The sequence below is a fragment of the Panulirus ornatus genome, chromosome 33 (genome assembly GCF_036320965.1).
Source record: "Panulirus ornatus isolate Po-2019 chromosome 33, ASM3632096v1, whole genome shotgun sequence".
In the NCBI taxonomy this organism is placed as follows: Eukaryota; Metazoa; Arthropoda; class Malacostraca; order Decapoda; family Palinuridae; genus Panulirus; species Panulirus ornatus.
Genome location: NC_092256.1, coordinates 7,565,821 through 7,586,833, shown reverse-complemented (window position 1 = coordinate 7,586,833; position 21,013 = coordinate 7,565,821). Strand labels below are relative to the sequence as shown.

Here is a 21,013-nt window from a genome sequence, read left to right as displayed (position 1 = left end):
CACCCTCCTGCATGTCCAGGCCCCGATCATCCATTTGGTCTCCCTCTTCTCTATGTCCTTCCAAATTTGAAACATTTCCTCTTCATCAACCTCCTTTTACTTATCCTCTCCATTTGTCTAAACCATTTCAGCACACACTCTTCAGCTCTCTCAACCACACTTGTTATTACCACATCTCTCTCTTACCATTTCATTACATACTCGAGCAAGCCGCCTCACAACACATATTGCCCTCGCATCCATACAACATTGATGGGTTTGCTATACCTTCAAACATACCCATTTTCGCCCTCCAAGATAACATCTTTTTCCACACATTCTTCAATACTCCCAGAACCTTCGCCCCCTCACATACCCTGTTACTTACTTTCCCTTCCATGCTTAGATTTGCTGCCGTTTCCACTACCAGGTACCTAAAACATTTCATTTTATCCATATTTTGTCCATTCATACTCACACCCGAACTGACCTGCCCCTCAACTCTGCTAAACCTAATACCCTTGGTTTTATTCGAATTTACTCTTAACTTCATACTTTCACACACTCTTCCAAACTCAGTCACTAACTTCTGCGATTTCTCACTCGAATCTGTCACTAGTGCTGTGTCATCAACAAACAACAACTGCCTTACTTTCCAGGCCTCTTCATCACCTACAAACTGCATACTCGCCCCTCTATCCAACAGTCTTGTATTTATGTCCGTCATCACCCCATCCATAAACAACCCCACAGACCAACTCTGGCATGGAACTACCCACTCTCCTCTCTCCCTACTTGAACACGCGCTTTACACCATTGATAAAAACTTTTCATTGCTTCTAGGTGCTTACCTCCCACACCATATATTCTTAAGAACACCCACAAGGCATCTCTCTGAAACCTATCATATGCTTCCTCCATATCTGTAAATGAAGCATACAAATCCTGTTTCTCCAAGTATTTCTCACAAACATTCTTTAAGAAAAACACCTGATCCACACATCCTCTATCACTTCGGAAATCGCACTACTCCTCCTTAATCCGTTGCTCTGTACTTGCCTTCACCATCTCAGCCACTATCCTCCCATACAACTTACCAGGTACACTAAAAAACATATACTTCTGTAATTTGAACACTCATTCTTATCCCCCTTGCCTTTAACCGTGGTACTATACCTGCATTCTACCAATCCTCAGGCACCTCAACATGACCCATAAATACTCTGAAAAGCATAACTAACAAATGAACATCACAATCACCCCATTTCCTTAGAAGTTCAACTGCAATACCATCCACATTTCATCATTGCAAGGCTTTCTCCACCTCTTCTCTCTTCACCTACTCACTCTCCATGACTATCACTTCGCATGCCACCCCAAGAAAAACATCCTGCACCTGCCATCCTATCATCAAACGCATTTAACAGTCTTTCAAAACACTCGCTCCATCTCCTCACTTCATCACTACCTTTTGCCACTTCCCCTTTTTCCTCTTCACACACGCTCTCATTTCTCCTCTTGTTTTTCACACAATATTAATCTCCTTCCAAAACATCTTATTTCACCTGAAATTTACTGATATTTGCTAACTCCTGACCACCTGCTGCTTTCTCTTATACATTCCCAACCATATGCATCCCTACCCTGAAAGTACCGAACTTATATTTCTCTCTCACAAGCAATTTTATTTCATCCTACCACTCACTACCCTTTGTGGTCTGCCCACCTCCCACTTTACGCATGACACGCGCATCTCTTGCACATGCCGGCACAGCTTTCCTAAATTCCTCCCATTCCTCACCCACTCCAGTTTGTTCAATCTCACCTTTTGCCATTATATATTCAATCTCTTCTGATATTTCTTCACCCTGGTCTCTTTTCGAAGCTCACTTTCTTTCACCACTCTCTTCTCACGCATAACGCTTACTCTTTTCCGAAAACCTCTACAAATCTTAGTCTCCACAAGGTAATAATCAGATATCCCACCGGCTGCCCCTGTCAGCACATTCACATCCAAAAGTTTCTATTTTGCATGCCTGTCAATTAGTATGTAATCCAAAAATATCCGTTGACCATCTTTCCTATTTACATAAGTATACGTCTGTATGTCCCTTTTTTAAAACCAGTATCCTCAGTCAACAGTCTTTTTTCAGCACAAGACTTTGCAAGCTATTAACCATTTCCATTCACATTTCTGAATAGCCCATTGTTTTTGTTTTTTTTTATCAAACCTTCAACTGGCACGGTACTCACCTTCGCATTCAAATCATCCATCACTAATGCCTAGTATTTTGCATCAAGACTGCTGAGACATTCACTCAGCTGCGCCCAAAACGCTTGCCTCAACTCATCTTTCTTCTCATGGCCAGATGCATAAGCACTAATATTCACCCATCTCTCGCAATCCACTTTCATCTTTACCTACTTCAATCTATGGCTCACTTCCTAACACTGAAACACTCCCACAACTCCTGGTTCAGTAGTAGTGCTGCCCCTTCCTTAACATTTGCCCTCGCACCAAACCCTGACTGTACTTCTGACATTTCCAAACCAATCCTCCCTTTTATCCTTGAGCTTTGTTGTATTCAGAGCCAAAACATCCAGATTTCTTTCCTCAGAAATACTACCTATCTCTCATGCCTTATCATCTTGGTTATATCCACCTAAATTCAGATACCCCAGCATAAGCCTTCGAGAAGGATGAACCCTGTATGCTTTCAAACATACTACCTATCTCGCATCTCTTATCATTTAGGTTACATCCTCCTAAACTCAGATACCCCAGCATGAATCTTCGAGAAGGATGAGCACTCTATGCTTGGCTCCTTATGTTCCATCTCTTAGAAGCTAAAATACAAGGGAGGTTGGAGGGGTTCCAGCCACCGCTCCCGCCACATTTAGTCGCAATGTGTGACACGCAGGGGTAGGGAAAACTGTATATATATATATATATATATATATATATATATATATATATATATATATATATATATATATATATAAGTATATGATTCATACACATTCAGCAAAGTAATCAGAGAAACAGAACCACAACCAATTTACATAGACACCAGTGAAATAGCCACAACACTCACCCGTCCTTTCCACATCAAGAGCTCAAGAGTGAGTGCGGTTAAGAGGTCTTCAGCCTCGGCCTGGAGAGGCCCTTGAGTGGCTCTTGAGGCACCAGGCGTTACTCATCCTGCACTCCCGTGTCCCTGATCCTCTGGGCTCTCTCCACTCGTCTCCAGGTAAAAGGGATAATTAAATTGTTACGCCCACAGAGCAGGTGGCTCGCCGTCACTGGTGACCCCTCCTGCGCCTGCAGGGCAATGGGTAGGGGGTTGGGACGGGGAGAGAGGAGAGAAAGAGGGGTGTTAATCAGAAGGGGCGTCATGAAGAAGGGGGAGGGGGTTAGCGGATACCTGGGAATATATGAGAAGGACCTATAGCAGGGGACACGATGGCCCGTGACTAGAGTATCAGCTGAGTGACAGCAATAGCACAATGTATAGAGACGGATCAGTCATGAAGAAACTCCTCCCCTGCCACCGCTCCCTCCGGCTCATCAGCTGGCAAGAAAACAGCAAAAGATAGTTTACAAGGAAAATATTAAGGATCGTAACGACTTTTTTTGTTTTGTTCGATGTTTAAGACTGGATAACCGGTAAACACATTCTAAGTCAATTTCACCCGAAAAAAAAAAATATATATATTCTGGGGAAGGAAGGACGTGGACTAAATTCTCTGAAGCAAGATGAAAAACATTTGTTGTACGATGTTGTCCTTAAACAGATTTATCATGGATCCTAGATGTGTTACTAACTGATACCTGATGACAACGTATTTGTCTCGCTGGTCTGTTTCGGTGTTCTGTAATTCGATTCCTGATAAAACTATGGAGCAATTTGATAATACATCTCAGTCCTTTGTAATCATCTATACTTTCCATTCGCCTAACATGAAGAAATGATATTGTGTTATTCAAATTGTATGTAGTTTTGAAATATCATAATATCTGGACTCTTTTCTTCGGACGAAAATAATTCTAAATATCTGAAACTATATTTGACCGAAAAAAAATTAGCTTTGTTTCTCTGCTTTGTATGTGTTCTCGTTTTTCTTTGTCTTGGATCAACTTTGCCGACCAGAACTGAATAGCGTTTTCGGAATGGTGTCTGACTAGAGCTTTGCAAACGCTAAGTTCTGTGTCTCGTATCTTGGTTTATCTTTCCAGCTATAATACTTAACAGCTTGTTTGCCTAAACTTAAGCAGCTAAGCATTTATTGGCAGATGACAGGTCGGTTTCCGGTTATTATCAATGGCAAGTCTTATCTCTTCGTGTGCTTGTTATCATCATGGCTTACCAAACATAATATACTCTAGACCTCTGCATCAAGCTGTCTACGTATATTTGAATGATCAGACGAGCCAACAAGCCAGCCTTTGTTTGGGCTTTTACTTCCTAATTTCGTGTTGTTGGCAAATGGTGAGATTTTTCTGACAAAGTGTTGCTGTCACTAGATCAATGATGAAGACAGGAAACATTACGTACGTATGAGACGTCACGCTGGGCCAGCTCGCTTCCTATGTGGAAGCCAATGTAGCTACACCCAGCCTATAGACTCGATCCCCTGTTCATTGTGATTTAATCGTACTAAACTGTCTCTTAATGTTGGATTTTATTTAAGAATTGTATGAAGACTTGGTATAACACATCTGAACGTATTAACACTGATAAATTGTACGATTAAAGAGTTTTATCAACCATGTAAAATGGTTTAATTTAGGACATCTATGTGATTTTCAGTTATCTTTTTTTTCTTCTTTGAAGATTTATCAATTCTGTCTTTGATCACTGTTTGTATGATCTTAAGTGAAAGTATGATAAATTGAGGTATATTTTCTGCTTTGTATTTCTAGATAGGAAAAAATATTGGAATGTTAATGGGGATAGGGAGTAAGGAGGGTAGTAATAGGTAAGGAATAAAGGGTGTTAATGGGGAGGGATAGGTAAACTAGTGAAGTTTTTCTTAAAGGAAGAGGAGCTGGGAGGAGCGAAGGGTAACAAAGATTAAGCGTCAAGGAATAGAGCAAGGAAAAGTTAAAAGCAAATGAACATCAAAAATTGTGAGGAATAGAAAACGTAAGCGGAAAGGAGAAAAGGAAATTATTTACCGGAGATGTAGGGAAGGAAATTATTTACCAGAGATTTAGGGAAGGAAATTATTTATCGGAGATGTAAGGAAGGAAATTATTTACCAGAGATTTAGGGAAGGAAATTATTTACTGGTGATGTAGGGAAGGAAATTATTTACTGGAGATGTAGGGAAGAAAAGTAAGTAACGCAGGATATATATATATATATATATATATATATATATATATATATATATATATATATATATATATATATATATATATATATACAAATGGATTTGTATGTAGCATTTATGGATCTGGAGAAGGCATATGATAGAGTTGATAGAGATGCTCTGTGGAAGGTATTAAGAATATATGGTGTGGGAGGCAAGTTGTTAGAAGCAGTGAAAAGTTTTTATCGAGGATGTAAGGCATGTGTACGTGTAGGAAGAGAGGAAAGTGATTGGTTCTCAGTGAATGTAGGTTTGCGGCAGGGGTGTGTGATGTCTCAAAGGTTGTTTAATTTGTTTATGGATGGGGTTGTTAGGGAGGTGAATGCAAGAGTTTTGGAAAGAGGGGCAAATATGAAGTCTGTTGTGGATGAGGGAGCTTGGGAAGTGAGTCAGTTGTTGTTCGCTGATGATACAGCGCTGGTGGCTGATTCATGTGAGAAACTGCAGAAGCTGGTGACTGAGTTTGGTAAAGTGTGTGAAACAAGAAAGCTGAGAGTAGATGTGAATAAGAGCAAGGTTATTAGGTACAGCAGGGTTGAGGGACAAGTCAATTGGGAGGTAAGGTTGAATGGAGAAAAACTGGAGGAAGAGAAGTGTTTTAGATATCTCTGAGTGGATTTGGCAGCGGATGGAACCATGGAAGCGGAAGTGAATCATAGGGTGGGGAAGGGGGCGATGGGAGCCTTGAAGAATGTGTGGAAGTCGAGTAGTGAGCCTTGGTTATTTCCTAAAGCCTATGTCACGATAGAACGAAAATTCTTTGTAAATTCTTTTGAATTCCTGTTGCTTCAGTGGGAAGGGTCCCTTGTGGATGACAAGAGAATTCAATACATCCAGGAGCAACATCAACACAGCTCGAGATGTTCATCATCATCATTCTTAAGACTACGGAATGACTTGAATCGTGGAGGTTTCATCCCGCCCCGGCGTATTAACAAGGCTGGCGAAATTTTGCACAATAACAGATGAGCCGCAGCGGGCGTTATCTCGTCGGGTGACATGTAAAGTGTATTTGTTATCGCCCGCGAGCGGAGAGGAAATGTGGCGGGGCGGCTCCCTGGGGCTCGGGAACACATAAACAAATTAGAGACTGGCGCGCAACCCGCTGGGAGTAGCAGAGCTCACGCCCCCTTCCATAAGTCTTCGCTCACCATCCATTACTCATCAGGGGCATGACCCCCCTCCATCCCACAGCCTCGGGTAAGGTTTGGAAACGAGAGTTGGTGGGAAACTATTTGAAAGACTGAGCCTCGGGCGAGGCCACATTATCTATTCATTGGCACATTAATTCATAAAATACTAACCCATGATAATCCTCTCAAAGTCAAAACGAACACCCATGAAATTTTGAAGCGAGCCAATCGAGTTAACGACCTGGAAACTAAAATTGACCTTATCCCGCCTGGCAATAGGGGGGGTCGCTAACAAGGCATGATGGGGGGAAATTTAGTCTTTATGTGCAGGCAAGGCGGGTCGGAGGGTTAATGATGCTCTGGGATATAGCAGCTTCGGGAAAACTTGGCCATGTAACAAGTTTTTTTTTTCTTTTAGGGGTGAGGGGGAGAGAGGCCGCCGCACCTCGTACCCTCCTCACTAAAATGTAAACAGATGACGCTGGGAGAACCCCCCGCGTCTCGCGCTAATTCGAGACATTGTCCTCGCGAGGGTAAACCTTCGCCGGCCACATGAAAGGACGATATATATATATATATATATATATATATATATATATATATATATATATATATATATATATATATATATATATAAATAGAGAGAGAGAGAGAGAGAGAGGCTTTGGACCATTGTCAAGTATATGTTCACATACATAAGAGAGTTTGGTTTAGTATATTTAGGCAAACTAAATATCGTAGCAGAGATAATTATCATTTAATGAGTTACGATTATAAAAGCATGAGGTAAATGAAGCACCTCACAGAGTAAATGAATAGTAACGTTGTTACAGTGACCCCTGACATCGCTGACTGAAGCAGTGCTTCGATCAGTCTCGACTCTCTGATTCTGCACAAGTTCATTAATTTCGAAGTGGAGACAGACACACACAAATGCCAACAAGTAAGATGGTTTATTGTCTAGTTTGGAGACCATAGAAAGTCGACCTTGCCTGGCTATAAATATGGATGAGAATGTATGTTACTGACCCGACATGAACCACAGAGCAGGGTCGTGACATCGAAGAAACAGTGATTCGAAAACATTGCTGCCGACCTATGGTGCTGCTGTCCTGTGGTGCTGCTGTCCTGTGGTGCTGCAGTCCTGTGATGCTGCAGACCTGTGGTGCTGCAGACCTGTGGTGCTGCTGACCTGTGATGCTGCAGACCTAAGGTGCTTCTGACCTGTGATGCTGCTGACCTGTGGTGCTGCTGACCTGTGGTGCTGCTGACCTGTGGTGCTGCTGTCCTGTGGTGCTGCTGTCCTGTGGTGCTGCTGACCTGTGGTGCTGCTGACCTGTGGTGCTGCTAACCTGTGGTGCTGCTGACCTGTGGTGCTGCTGACCTGTGGTGCTGCTAACCTGTGGTGCTGCTGTCCTGTGGTGCTGCAGACCTAAGGTGCTGCTGACCTGAGGTGCTGCTGACCTGTGGTGCTTCTGACCTGTGGTGCTGCTGACCTGTGGTGCTGCTGTCCTGTGGTGCTGCTGACCTGTGGTGCTGCTGTCCTGTGGTGCTTCTGCCCTGTGGTGCTGCTGACCTGTGGTGCTGCTGTCCTGTGGTGCTGCTGTCCTGTGGTGCTGCTGTCCTGTGGTGCTGCTGACCTGTGGTGCTGCTGTCCTGTGGTGCTGCTGTCCTGTGGCGCTGCTGTCCTGTGGTGCTGCTGTCCTGTGGTGCTGCTGTCCTGTGGTGCTGCTGACCTGTGGTGGTGCTGACCTGTGGCGCTGCTGACCTGTGGTGCTGCTGTCCTGTGGTGCTGCTGATCTGTCGTGCTGCTGACCTGTGGTGGTGCTGACCTCTGGTGCTGCTGACCTGTGGTGCTGCTGACCTGTGGTGGTGCTGACCTGTGGTGGTGCTGACCTCTGGTGCTGCTGACCTGTGGCGCTGCTGACCTGTGGTGCTGCTGACCTGTGGTGCTGCTGACCTGTGGTGCTGCTAACATGTGGTGCTGCTGACCTGTGGTGCTGCTAACATGTGGTGCTGCTGACATGCGGTGTTACAGACCTGTGGTGCTGCAGACCTGTGGTGCTGCAGACCTGTGGTGCTCCTGAACTGTGATGCTGCATTCCTGTGGTGCTGCTGACCTGTGGTGCTCCTGACCTGTGGTGCTGCTGACATGTGGCGCTGCTAACCTGTGGTGCTCCTGACCTGTGGTGCTGCTGACCTGTGGTGCTGCTGACCTGTGGTGCTGCTGACCTGTGGTGCTGCTGACCTGTGGTGCTGCTAACATGTGGTGCTGCTGACCTGTGGTGCTGCTGATCTGTGGTGCTGCTAACCTGTGGTGCTCCTGACCTGTGGTGCTCCTGACCTGTAGTGCTGCTGACCTGTGGTGCTGCTGACCTGTGGTGCTCCTGACCTGTGGTGCTCCTGACCTGTGGTGCTGCTGACCTGTGGTGCTCCTGACCTGTGGTGCTGCTGACCTGTGGTGCTGCTGACCTGTGGTGCTCCTGACCTGTGGTGCTCCTGACCTGTGGTGCTGCTGACCTGTGGTGCTCCTGACCTGTGGTGCTGCTGACCTGTGGTGCTGCTGACCTGTGGTGCTGCTGACCTGTGGTGCTGCTGACATGTGGTGCTGCTAACATGTGGTGCTGCTGACCTGTGGTGCTGCTGACCTGTGGTGCTGCTGACCTGTGGTGCTGCTGACATGTGGTGCTGCTGACCTGTGGTGCTGCTGACATGTGGTACTGCAGACCTGCGTTTGATGCTGCAGACCTGTGGTGCTGCTGACCTGTGGTGCTGTCGACCTGTGGTGCTGCTGACCTGTGGTGCTGCTGATCTGTGGTGCTGCTGATCTGTGGTGCTGCTGACCTGTGGTGCTGCTGACCTGTGGTGCTGCTGATCTGTGGTGCTGCTGACCTGTGGTGCTGCTAACATGTGGTGCTGCTGTCCTGTGGTGCTGCTGTCCTGTGTTGCTGCTGACCTGTGGTGCTGCTGACATGTGGTGCTGCTGACATGTGGTGCTGCTGACCTGTGGTGCTGCTGACCTGTGGTGCTGCTGATCTGTGGTGCTGCTGACCTGTGGTGCTGCTAACATGTGGTGCTGCTGACCTGTGGTGCTGCTGACCTGTGGTGCTGCTGACATGTGGTGCTGCTAACATGTGGTGCTGCTGACCTGTGGTGCTGCTAACATGTGGTGCTGCTGACCTGTGGTGCTGCTGACCTGTGGTGCTGCTGATCTGTGGTGCTGCTGATCTGTGGTGCTGCTAACCTGTGGTGCTCCTGACCTGTGGTGCTGCTGACATGTGGTGCTGCTGTCCTGTGGTGCTGCTAACATGTGGTGCTGCTGTCCTGTGGTGCTGCTGTCCTGTGTTGCTGCAGACCTGTGGTGCTGCTGACCTTTGGTGCTGCTGACCTGTGGTGCTGCTTGCCAGCATGTAATGCTGCTGACCTGTGGTGCTGCTGACCTGTGGTGCTGCCGACCTGTGGTGCTTCTGACCTGTGATGCTCCTGATATGTGCTGCTCCTGACGTGTGTTGCTGCTGACCCGTGTTGCTGCAGACCTGTGTTACTGCTGACTTGTGGTGTTCCTAAGCTGTGATACTGCAGGCCTGTGGTGCTGCTGACCCGCGGTGCTGCAGACCTGTGGTGTTACCGATCTCTGTTGCGGCTGACCTGTGGTGCTACTGACTTGAGGTGGTGTAGACCTTTCGTGCTGCTAACCTGTGGCGATGATGCAGACCAAGATCCATGAGGTGAGCAATACGAGTCTTTGTGAGCTCCAACCCGGCCGCCCTGGGAATGGAAACGATGATAAAGATCTGTAAGCAAAGAGGAGAGGCAGCCATGGCCAGGTGGGCCTCAGACAGTGAGGAAGATCAGGTTGAGACAGAAGGCAGAGGGTGTACAGTACGAAGTGAGGACGATGGATCTAAGGGGCCACGAATGTCGCAGGACGGAGAAAGAAACCAGAGGGAAGAGCTTCATGCGAAGTAGAGGGATCCATGGGAACCGTTCGGACTTCCTTGACCAGTGGCACCATATCGACCCACGGCCGGAGAGACCGGGCATAGGTGGACTTCCACGTCTGTGGGGAAACTGCGTCGGGAAATTTGTGATGCAGAATGAAATGCCGAGAGTTGCGGGCTGTGGAAAGCATGGGTGATAGTGTGTGTCTGCGGACCGACTTTAAGCTACACAATTGCACGTGCGGGAGGAGTGAAAGACCGCAACCTGTACTAGGGAGAGGAACATGACAGCCACTGCCGTCCTGGCTCGGTGCACAGACGTCACTAGCCTTTCCGATACCCAAGCGGTAGTCCCTCCCTGGTCGGTGTTTGCCTGCCATCCACTTCCTTTCCTCCCGAAGGCTAAGATCTCTCTCTCTTCTTGCCTCGCATGGCGTGCTAGCCTCACCATACTTGGCTACATGACGCACCGCCGCATCTCCTCCCATCACTACCTCCGCCCTCTCTACCACCCAGTTCTCTCTTTTTCCTTCCTTCTCTAATGTTATCCAACCCACGATGCTTCTCTCTCTCTCTCTCTCTCTCTCTCTCTCTCTCTCTCTCTGTATATATATATATATATATATATATTTTCTTTTATTTTGCTTTGTCGCTGTCTCCCGCGTTTGCGAGGTAGCACAAGGAAACAGACGAAAGAAATGGCCCAACCCACCCCCATACACAATGTATATACATACATGTCCACACACGCAAATATACATACCTATACATCTCAATGTACACATATATATACACACACAGACACATACATATATACCCATGCACACAATTCACACTGTCTGCCTTTATTCATTCCCATCGACACCTCGCCACACATGGAATACAATCCCCCTCCCCCCTCTTGGTCAATCTTTCCTCACTCATTCTCTCCATGCGACCATACTATTTCAAAACACCCTCTTCTACTTTCTCAACCACTCTCTTTTTATTACCACACATCTCTCTTACCCTATCATTACTTACTCGATCAAACCACCTCACACCACATATTGTCCTCAAACATCTCATTTCCAGCACATCCACCTTCCTCCGCACAACTCTATCTATAGCCCACGCCTCGCAACCATATAACATTGTTGGGATCACTATTCCTTCAAACATACCCATTTTTGTTTACGAGATAATATTCTCGACTTCCACACATTCTTCAACGCTCCCAGAACTTTCGTCCCCTCCCCCACCCAATAATTCACTTCCGCTTCCATGGTTCCATCCGCTGCCAAATCCACTCCCAGAAATCTAAAACACTTCACTTCCTCCAGTTTTTCTCCATTCAAACTTAACTCCCAATTAACTTGTCCCTCAACCCTACTGTACCTAATAACCTTGCTCTTATTCACATTTACTCTCAGCTTTCTTCTTTCACACACTTTACCAAACTCAGTAAGAAACCAGCGCTGTATCATCAGCGACCAAGAACTGACTCACTTCCCAAGCTCCCTCATCCACAACAGACTGCATACTTGCCCCTCTTTCCAAAACTCTTGCATTCCATAAACATCGCATCCATAAACAAATTAAACATCTATGGAGACATCACACACCCCTGCCGCAAACCAACATTCACTGAGAACCAATCACTTTCCTCTCTTCCTACACGTAAAGATGCCTTATATCCTCGATAAAATTTTTTCACTGCTTCTATCAACCTGCCCCCCAACACCATTTATTTGTAATACCTTCCACTGAGCATCTATATCAACTCTATCACATGCCTTCTCTAGATCCATAAATGCTACATACAAATCCATTTGCTTTTGTAAGTATTTCTCGCATACATTCTTCAAAGCAAACACCTGATCCACACATCCTCTACCACTTTTGAAACTACACTGCTCTTCCCTATATATAATTATTGTTACAGGGCAAATATCAAAACATATATTGCTGCATCATACTATATAACTGTTTTGACTGAATGGTCTATATCTAGGCTCCTATAACTGGTTTATAGGCTATTCTGCAGTGGTCTGTATGTCCGTTTATTACACACACACACACACACACACGCACAAGCTAGTGTGACAGACAGTACTGGGTCAACTGTCGTTAGCGTCTAACGATAATTACGAAGCCTTGTCACCACATCAATATGTCAGTGAGCTGGTCGGTTAGCCTCACGCGCCAATATCATCAGGTTCCTAAGGAGGGTTCGAACCCCAACGGCTGAGACTACAACCCAATAACCCTGATGGTGGCGTACTGGCTTCGTGTTTTGTGAATTATGTCTTTCTTGTTGTTGAAATTGCCATCAGGGCAAATTGCCGTCAGGATGGATTGATCTATGGATTAATTAACACATGGATTTACTGGAGTCACGATCACTTGATGTGAAGATGAATTGACGTATGGATTATCTATGTCAGGATTGACTGATGTCGGAATCAATTTGTGACGAGATAAACTGATCTAAGAGTTGGCTGATGCAATGATTAATTGACGTTGGAATTACCTGATATGGGAATTAATAGATTCGAGGAAAGTGTTGATGTACGAGGACACTGATGACATGATCAATGGACGTAAGCATTAACTGACATCAGGTGTGACTGATATCAGGGTTAGCTAATGCATGAGCCAATGGACACTCAGTTGATCAGAGAAAGGACAAGGAGATTAGAATCAGGTCACATACAGTTATTCTGTTACCAGACATGGAAGCGAATGAGCTCCCTCTCCAGATAAGGAGGCTAATGGACTCAATCTTCAGTTAAGGAAGCCAATGAATTCCGTCTCCACATATAGAGGCTAATGTACTCAATCACCTGACATGGAGACCAGTAGACTCCGTCTCCTGACATGGAGGCCAGTGGGCTCCGTCTCCAAATAAGGAGGCCTAATGACTCCGTCTCCAGACAAAGTGGCCAATGGTCTACCACCAAGCAAGGCGGTCACTGGACTCCTTCTCCAGAAATGGAGGCCAACAGACTCCGTCTCCAAACATGGAGGATAACAGACTCCGTCTCTAGTCATGGAAGCCAACGGGCTCCGTCACCAGACATGGAGGCCAGGGGGCTCCGTCTCCAGTCATGAAGCTCAATGGACTCCATCTCTGGACATGGAGGCCAATGGACTCCGTCTCCTGACATGGAGGATAATGGATTCCATCTCCAGACATGGAGGCCAATGGACTCCGTCTCCTTACATGAAGGCTAATAGACTCTATTTTCAGACGAGTAAGGCAATAGACTCTGTTTCCAGATAAGGAGGGTAATAGACTCCGTCTACAGGCATGGAGGCTATAGGACATGGAGAACAGATAACTCCCCATCCAAATATGGAGTCCAGTGGGCACCGTCTCCAGCCGTGGGTACTAGTGTGGTACGTGTCTAGGTGGTTTCGAGGCCAGAGGGCTCCGTCTATAGCATGGAGGGCAGTAGACTCCGTCTCCAGACATGGTTGTCAGTGGATTCCATGACCAGACATGGAAGACATTCAGCACCGGGTCCAGAAATGGAGGCCAATCTCCAGACAAAGTGGCCAATGGCCTCTTTCACATGACGAGTCAGATGGACTCCGTCACCATAGAAAGAGGTCAGTGGACTCCTTCTCTAGAAAGGGAGGCCAACGGACTCCGACTCCAATCAAGGAGGGTGATAGACTCCGTCTCCAGACACTGAGGCCAATTGACTCCGTCTGTAAACATGGAGGCCAATGGACTCCGTCTGCAAACATGGAGGCCAATGGACTCCGTCTGCAAACATGGAAGCCAATGGACTCCGTCTGCAAACATGGAAGCCAATGGACTCCGTCTGCAAACATGGAAGCCAATGGACTCCGTCTGCAAACATGGAAGCCAATGGACTCCGTCTGCAAACATGGAAGCCAATGGACTCCGTCTGCAAACATGGAAGCCAATGGACTCCGTCTGCAAACATGGAAGCCAATGGACTCCGTCTGCAAACATGGAAGCCAATGGACTCCGTCTGCAAACATGGAAGCCAATGGACTCCGTCTGCAAACATGGAAGCCAATGGACTCCGTCTGCAAACATGGAAGCCAATGGACTCCGTCTGCAAACATGGAAGCCAATGGACTCCGTCTGCAAACATGGAAGCCAATGGACTCCGTCTGCAAACATGGAAGCCAATGGACTCCGTCTGCAAACATGGAAGCCAATGGACTCCGTCTGCAAACATGGAAGCCAATGGACTCCGTCTGCAAACATGGAAGCCAATGGACTCCGTCTGCAAACATGGAAGCCAATGGACTCCGTCTGCAAACATGGAAGCCAATGGACTCCGTTTCTACACATGGAGGCTAATGGACTCCGTCTCCATTCATGGAGTTCAGTGGGCTCCGTCCGCAGAAATAGACTCCGTTTTCTGATATAGTGGTCTGTGGACTCTATATCCAAACCTAGAGGCCAGAGGCCTCCCTCTACTGACATGGAAGCCAATGGGATTCCTCTTCAGATATGGAGGCCAATGAACTCTGTGTTGAGACAAGGAGGCCAATGGACACCGTGTCCAGACAAGGAGGCCGATGGACTCCATGTCCAGACAAGGGGAACAGTGAATTCCATGTCGAAACTTGAAGGCTAGTGGGCTCGGTCTCCAGACATGGAAGCTAGTGAGCTACGTCTACAGACATGTAAGGCAGTGGGCTCCGTCTCCAGTCAAGGTCATTGGATATCATGTCCAGACTTGGAGGCCAATGGACTCCGTATCGAGACAAAGAGGCCAATGGACTCCCAACTAAAAACACGGCGGGCAATGGACTCCGTTTTCAGACAAGGGTGCCAATGGGCTCCAGTCATGAAGGCAAATGGATCCCATCTACATATTTGGAGAAGAGTGAATTCCGTGTCCAGAATTGGCGGCCAGTGGGCTCTGTCTCCAGTTTTTGAGGACAGAATGCTCGGCTCTGTCTTCAAACGTAGAGGCCTGTGGGGTCCGTCTCCAGACAGAGAAGGCAATGGACACAATCTCCAGACATGGAGGTCAGTGGACCCCGGCTCCAGACTACGAGGCCAAGGCACTCCGTCTCCAAACATAGAATCCAATGGACTTCGGACCCCTGTGCTTCACTTAAGATAAATAAGATCGTCTGGCGGCAGGCATTTCTTTTTAACAACCCATTGGCCCTGCAGCTTAATAAAATCCTATGGCTTCAGCTTGAACAGTATAATCAAACTGAATCTTCAGTATGATTATCCGTCGACTCCACAGAAGCTGAATAAAATCGTTTGACTTCAGCTAGAATTAAAGTCCCAAACTGAAGCTTTAGCTTGACGACCCATGGGCCCCGCAAAAGCAGAATAAAATTGTCTTGCGTCAGACAGAATAAAAGTCCCGAAGTAATGCTTTCGTTTGACGACCCGTGAACCCTGTAATAGCTAAATAAAATCATCTGGAGTAAGCTAGAATAATAGTTTCAAAGTGAAGCTTTAGTCTGACGACCCGTGGGCCCAAGGAAAGCAGAATAAGATAAACCCGAATCAGCAAAAATGAAAGTCCCAAAGTGAAGCGTTAGCTTGACGTCCTGTTGGCCTAATAAAAGCTGAAAAAGATCGTCTGACTTCAGTTGGAATGAAATATCCGAAGTGAGGCTATAGTTTGACGACCCAAGGGCCCTGCAAAAGCTGAATAGAATTGTATTGCTTTAGCCAGAATAAATGTCGCAAAGGGACGCTTTAGTGTGGCGTCGATACTTCATTCCTGGACACACTACTCTGATCTTTTTACATACAATGCGGCTTCCTGCATAAACACCACAAGGTAAAAAAAAGTGACCGCTGCTCACTCCCCCAGGCGTCGGTGGATAAGTCTCCGATACACGGTAGTGTACCCCGCCACACATTACTTCGACTAACTCCAATACGATAAAACTCTGCTCACTCTCTAACAGACGTCGATAGCTTCGTGTATAACACACGTCGGTAGGTGACTCCATGGCAAACTAATTCTATTAACTCCCTGACACACAACAGTGGCTTCCTGCCTGACACTTAAAAAACGCTGCTCACTCCGACAGACGCAAGCGGCTTCGACTCTGAAACACGTCGAGGGCTCACTACACAACACACTACTTCGACTACCTCTCTGACGACGGCTTCCTGCCCAACACATGAGTGGTAAAAAGTACGAAAAGAAACCCTGCTTACTTCCTGAAAAGAGTTTGTGACTTATTTTCTGATAAACGTCGTCAGCTCATCCCATAACACCATTACTTCGAGTGATTCCTGTACACCGACGTCCGTCAGGGAGCGAGCAGTCTTTGTTGGCCATTAGACAGGAAGCCCCTGTTGAGTGGCAGATGAGTGTCTCGGAGAAGCTTAAAAGTCTGCCATTTCAATGACACTGGGCATTGTGAATATCTCCTGATAATATTAAGGTCAATGCGACGTTGGATAGAACACCTCTAATGGATTTTCTTTGAAATGAATATTTATGAAAAAATAGATATATTTCTACTTACACTCACGATGTAGTAAAACATATCTTAACATTCGTATGTAAAAAAATTTTTAATTCTACATAATCTGTAGAAAATATAACTATTCAGTTATATTGTCTATGAATTTCATGAGAATCAAAACATAATTAAAGACATGGTGACAGGTAATGGGGAAACAACTCACATGGGTCCTGGGTCTCCAGTGATTCACCACGAGCGCCTGAACATCTGTCTATAACTTCAACAACAAATCCGTCAGGGTTCATTCACCATCCTCAGCATGACGTCTTGATCACAACAGACAGCACTGTGATGTCTGGCTTCCACTCGCTGCCTCTTATGATGAACGAGTTATCCCCACGGCATCAACAACTGAATGTTTACAGTTTACGGAACGTCCGTACGTCAGATGGAGATGACTGAGGAATATCAGCTATTGTTCTCATACTCACTAGCATGTCAACAGTTTTCACGTCGCACTGAGGCAACACTGGGTAAATATAGTAAAACAATGGTATAAACACAGACACACTGGCCACGCCCGAGAGGTGGCGGTGCTCTGGGAAAACTAAGCTTGGCCGGCATGCCGCATGAACCATAATACAGTCACTATTGGCTCAAAACTCCGAAATGAACCACATATCATCCATCTCGAAGCAGTGAGGCTTCATTGTCTCAAAGCCTTGTCTCAATCCAGTGAAATGACTTGCATACCCTTTCTTCTTTAAATAACGTTCGTTTTGGGCTATATACATCCTAATTTGCCAAATGAGTATCTCATTAAGAATAATACGTAGGAAAAATGATTTTTCTTAGATGATACGGAATATATATTGAACGCAAGTCAGTCCTAGCCACACACCAACACAGAAAATGGAATTACATCGAAGGTTTTCTATAAACCGATATACTTTCATGTTACTTCTCTAATGTGTTATGATAAGTAGACACAGTATCAACAAATTGGTGTTGACAGACATGACTGTCAAACGTGAGCAATGTAACAGTTATTCGGACTGATTCTAATGTCGTCTTCCTGATAAAGCGTTGTCAACGGAAACTTCCAAGTGCGTCAAAGCCGACTATGGTAGTGTGATGGCGCGGGCATTTTGAATGTCTTAATTAAGGCCATCTCCTTAAGACTATCTATCTATCTATCTATCTATCTATCTATCTATCTATCTATATATATATATATATATATATATATATATATATATATATGAGTTGATAGAAATGCTCTGTGGAAGGTGTTAAGAATATATGGTGTGGGAGGCAAGTTGTTAGAAGCAGTGAAAGGTTTTTATAGAGGATGTAAGGCATGTGTACGAGTAGGAAGAAAAGAAAGTGATTGGTTCTCAGTGAATGTTGGTTTGCGGCAGGGATGCGTGAGGTCTCCACGGTTGTTTAATTTGTTTATGGATGGGGTTGTTTGGGAGGTAAATGCAAGCGTTTTGGAGAGAGGGGCAAGTATGCAGTCTGTTGTGGATGAGAGGGCTTGGGAAGTGAGTCAGTTGTTGTTTGCTGATGATACAGCGCTGGTGGCTGATTCGGGTGAGAAACTGCAGAAGCTGTTGACTGAGTTTGGTAAAGTGTGTGAAAGAAGAAAACAGAGAGTAAATGTGAATAGAGCAAGGTTATTAGGTACAGTAGGGTTAATGGACAAGTCAATTGGGAGGTAAGTTTGAATGGAGAAAAACTGAAGGAAGTGAAGTATTTTAGATATCTGGGAGTGGTTTGGCAGCGAATGGAACCATGGAAGCGGAAGTGAGTCACAGGTTGGGGGAGGGGGCGAAAGTTCTGGGAGCATTGAAAAATGTGTGGAAGGTGAGAATATTATCTCGGAAAGCAAAAAATGGGTATGTTTAAAGGAATAGTGGTTCCAACAATGTTATATGGTTGCGAGGCGAGGGCTATAGATAAAGTTGTGCGGAGGAGGGTGGATGTGTTGGAAATGAGATGTTTGAGGACAATATGTGGTGTGAGGTAGTTTGATCGAGTAAGTAATGAAAGGGTAAGAGAGATATGTGGTAATAAAAAGCGTGTGGTTGAGAGAACAGAAGAGGGTGTTTTGAAATGGTTTGGTCACATGGAGAGAATGAGTGAGGAAAGACTGACAAAGAGGATATATGCGTCAGAGGTGGAGGGAATGAGGAGAAGTGGGAGACCAAATTGGAGGTGGAAAGATGGAGTGAAAAAGATTTTGAGCGATCGGGGCCTGAACATGCAGGAGGGTCAAAGGTGTGCAAGGAATAGAGTGAATTGGAACGATGTGGTATACCGGGGTCGACGTGCTGTCAATCGATTGAACCAGGGCATGTGAAGCGTCTGGGGTAAACCATGGAAAGTTTTGTGAGGCCTGGATGTGGAAAGGGAGCTGTGGTTTCGGTGCATTATACTTGACAGCTAGAGACTGAGTGTGAAAGAATGTGGCCTTTGTTGTCTTTTCCTAGCGCTACCTCGCGCGCATGTGGGGGAGGGGGCTGTGATTTCATGGGTGGCGGGGTGGAGGCGGGAATGAATAAAGGCAGCAAGTATGAACTATGCGCATGTGTATATATGTATATGTCTGTGTATGTATATATATGTATACGTTGAAATGTATAGGTATGTATATGTGCGTGTGTGGACGTGTATGTATGTACATGTGTATGTGGGTGGGTTGGGCCATTCTTTCGTATGTTTCCTTGCGCTACCTCGCTAACGCGGGAGACAGCGACAAAGTATAATAGACAAGTAGATAAATATATATCCTACGCCAGGTACTCGATTTATCGACCAATCCCTAGGAAAGGATGAACACGGGCTAGAAGTGGAGCAGCTGCCGCAACCAGGATTCCAATCGACGTCGGCCTTACCTTGGATGACATGTAATCTTGGCTATTTTTAGCTGATATTTTTTCATAAATCAAATCAAAGTAAAAAAACAAATAAGATAAAAGTACATTATTGGTCATGTTATTAAATGCAATTTGTGCATTTTTTCATAGACAATTAAGAAGCGTCACATGGAGATATATCCTTACATTCATCACCTACGTATATCTAAGTCTAGTTTTCTCAATTTTCTCTCATCATTTCATCATAATTAACGTTAGAGAGACTGGCCGATGTTTACAAGTAGGAGGAGATGTCTTCAATATCTGTATCAATTCAGATGTTTTCCATAATGTTGGTATGCGAAGATTATCGAAAGACTGTTGGAAGATCTTACCCACAATAGGTGTCAGTGGTTCTTAACACAGCTTCAAAATATGTCCATTAATTCTATCCGGGCCAGCAACCTTAACAGTCTTAATGGATTACAACTTTTAGAGTCACCTCATCGTTTGAGATAACAACACGTTAAACATTCCTGTATTGTTGGAAGTTATGAATACTTATTCATGAGAAAAATAAATCTTATCAATTCTCGTATATAAAAAAGGGTCATGACAAGATTATCCTTATTAATACGTGAACCATAATTAACAGAATTCTTCTTCATGCCAGTCAATAGTCTAACACCTTCCCAAGCTGATATTGTATCACTCTTAAACAGCTTTTCCACCTTCGCTTGATATCTGTATCTACATACAGCAATGGTTTTATCAATTTCCATATGAACGTCTTCAAAAAGAGTTTTATCATCATCATCAATACGTCTTATCTGATAAGTTCTTGAGCTCTTTCATCACCCAAATTTGTTATTTGGGAATTTCCTTACTTTTCCTTGGAGAGAATGACATCATTGCAGAAATGCAGATAAGAGTTCAGCACATCAACATTATCATCAATAGAAGCATTACTACCATACAAGAGAGCAATATCCGTACTTTCCAAACATCCAATAAAAGTCTCATTTATCTCTTCATTCCAAGAACATACCTTCTCTAATGGTTCACTGCGCTATTTATTAATCGGCCCGAGAAGAGACATGTCATGATCAAAGACGCCTAGTAGTTTTAACCTCTTGGCCAAAATCTATGTTTCAAATTACAGAAAATTGGACCTAACAATCCCATTGGCTTTGGTAGAAACATTTACAGATTGCTGATAATGTGGAATGCATTTGCTAAAACGACAGTTATCCAAATCAACTGTAATAATGTTACCTCCATCATGGCTATCATCATCGTCCAGTTT

At 45.2% G+C, this 21,013-nt stretch overlaps 1 long non-coding RNA gene across 1 annotated transcript in view; it reads right to left on the bottom strand.

Moving 5' to 3' along the window:
* LOC139759423 (uncharacterized) overlaps positions 1–17,435 on the bottom strand; it is a 68,058-nt gene extending 50,623 nt beyond the window's left edge. The window contains exon 1 of the long non-coding RNA XR_011715045.1: positions 17,073–17,435. This is a non-coding gene — a long non-coding RNA (uncharacterized lncRNA). The remainder of the gene's footprint in view (positions 1–17,072) is intronic.
* Between the last annotated feature and the right edge of the window lie 3,578 nt (positions 17,436–21,013).